We start from the raw sequence: 3,083 nt of genomic DNA, 5'->3' as shown, positions 1-3,083 counted from the left end.
GATTTTCAAATGGTCTGAAAATTATCTAATTAAAGGAATTTGAATCATAATGTAAGTATTTAAAATTAATTGTATAATATTTTTATTTTCTTATCCTTTTTTTTTTAAAAAAACTGAATTTTTCAAAATGTTATGCCATGTTTACTGTATTGTGTTGTATTTAATGTTTTATATTTTGTACCTAGGTATTGTAATTAATTGTATAATAACGTATATAAGACATAAGTATAAGTTTAACTAGTGACTGAATTATTATTAGAAAAGTTAATTTTTGTAATAAATTAATTGTATTATCTTTGCTTAGAATCCTAACCTAACCTTAGAAACGTTCAATATACCAAATTTGTGTTCAGCATTTCTAATTTTTTTTAGTAATTAATATTGATTTTAAAATAATCTATTATAAAATCAATGATATTACTTTGAGTGAATTGACCTATTATCAAACTTTAAGGTATAAACATTATCTGGGATTTCACATGTTTTTACTATATTGTAATTTCTAAGCAATTTATGTATATGAGAAATATTACAATTTAAAACAGGGCTTGAAACCGCTTCCAAGGAAATGGGTTACCGGGTAATATATATATATCTTAATTCGTGGTTTTAATGTTTTGGTTATCCTTATCAATAAATAATAATAGTTATATGATTTTGTCAAGGTGTGACTATTCAATAAGCGTTATTACTTATTATTACTATAGTATTCAAAATCTGATGTTAACACAATATACGTCTACCTTCATAGAACTAGACACAATATTATGCTTCATAATATTAGATTATCTTTGTATTTACGATGTATTTTGAATTGCATTCTTTAACACATTATAACTTATATCATCATATTGCAGATAATTGGTATTATTTTAACATCTAATATTATGTAAGTATTACAACATTATACAATTTCAACCATGTATAAACAAAATGCAAATTATTCAAATTCAATTCATGGTTTTAATCTCATTTACCGTAAAGTAGGATATACAAAATAATGAGTAGAAATATTTAATAAATATATAATTTTCCTAGGATATTCTTATCCCTCAGTATAAAAAAAAACTAGAAGGTGTAGTACCTATGAATATTGTACAAAGGGTATAGATATTATCCCAGGATATTTGTACCCCCTGGTATGAAAAGCCAAGGGCCTGTTTTACAATCGTAGTTTTAACCTCGGTTAAGCCTAACCCACTGTTTTACCAGCCGAATTCGGTGGTTTAACTTTAGTTCAACTATTGTAATACGGGCACTAAGGGATATAGATATCCTACTATCTTAAGAATATTTTATTAGGGATATAATTATCTTAGGATATTCATACCCCCCGGTATGAGTTTTTGCGAGGTATAGAATGCCTAGGATATTCGTACCCCCCGGTATGAAAATTTGGGAGGCATAAAACGCCTAGGATATTCATACCCCCCGGAAAGAAATTTTGGGAGGTATAGATATCCTAGGAATATTATACCGGGTGTATAAGGTGAGTTTCCCTGGCACCACAATGTTTGAAAATCCACATTTTTCCTGCACCATTAATTGTACCATAATTTGTACCAATTTGTACCACTAATTTCGTAATTTGTACCAAAAGATTTCCCGGAGAAAAACCAATTTTCCCCTACAGGTGCCAGGAAAACGTTTCCCCGGCACCCGAAATCCCACCAATTTAGTTTTCTTACATTTTTCCTGCACCATTAATTGTACCATAATTTGTACCGATTTATACCACTAATTTCTTAATTTGTACCAAAAGATTTCCCGGAGAAAAACCAATTTTCCCCTATGGGTGCCAGGAAAACGTTTCCCCGGCACCCGAAATCCCACCAATTTAGTTTTCTTACATTTTTCCTGCACCATTAATTGTACCATAATTTGTACCGATTTGTACCACTAATTTCGTAATTTGTACCAAAAGATTTCCGGGGAAAAACCAATTTTCCTCTACGGGTGTCATAAATTAAAATACTAATAAACAATGGTTATATCTTAAAAAATGTAGAACTTCACTTTTACCTTTGTGATATAAATATTAATCAAAGTAGTAACAGATAACCTCAATATTAAATTAAAATACCGATACAAAATAATATGTAGGTACTTAAATGGTAAAACCTCAATTTTAAATTAAAATACTGCTAAAAAATTGGTATATTAAATAAAAATTTACAACATCTTGTACTTTAATGATACAAATAACATTTATAAAATCTCAATATTAAATTAAAAAACTAATATATAGTGAGATTGTATTAAAAAAAAATAAAAATAATAAATAACACTTCTTGTACCTTAGTAACATAAATGTTAATCAAAGTAATAACAAAAAACCTCAATATTAAATTTAAATACCAATACAAAATAATATGTAGGTACTTTTATGATATTAAAAACACATTAAGAACAAATAAGTTAAAAAGTTAAATAATGTTAATAAGTTAAAAAGCTAATAGATAATGGTTATATTAAAATAATGAAATCTTTAGATTACTTGTTCTATGACTTTTGTTGGTTCTATACAATTTTAAAAAAATCTGTAATATTTAAAATTTTACGTTTTTTTAAATTTTTTTTATTATAGGTATTTTATTAGTTTTATGAATTTTATTACATTTTCTTACCACAGTCTTATTTGCTTTATACTGTAAAAATTAAAAATGCAATATCATTTTTAAACGATTCTCTAATAGGTTGTACTTTGTTTTTATTATCGTCATAATGTTCCCACTTGTCATTAGATCTAAGCGCGCAGGCCGTGTAATGTCCGTTGGCTGTACGAAGTCCCCCTCTTTGTCCACTATGAAAAACAATTGCTCCTCTCAACTTATATATTTTTTTGTCGACTGTTAAAGTTTTTATAATGTCTTTTAATTTACAATAATTGGGTTTCACATAATTCTGTTGTATCAGTTGTAATTCAGTCCCTTGTATATCTTCAAAACTTGTTGAAGCTTCTAAATCTAAAAATTTAAAAATGAATGTAAGATTATGAACTAGTAACAAAAACAAATATTCCAAGATTAATTAATGTACCTATTGGCACCGAATTTAGTTCAATTAAAATATGAGTTGTTGGT

The sequence above is a fragment of the Acyrthosiphon pisum genome, unplaced genomic scaffold, assembly GCF_005508785.2.
Source record: "Acyrthosiphon pisum isolate AL4f unplaced genomic scaffold, pea_aphid_22Mar2018_4r6ur Scaffold_21465;HRSCAF=24052, whole genome shotgun sequence".
In the NCBI taxonomy this organism is placed as follows: Eukaryota; Metazoa; Arthropoda; class Insecta; order Hemiptera; family Aphididae; genus Acyrthosiphon; species Acyrthosiphon pisum.
The sequence above is the reverse complement of the archived record's forward strand: the minus strand, read 5'-3'. Positions refer to the sequence as shown.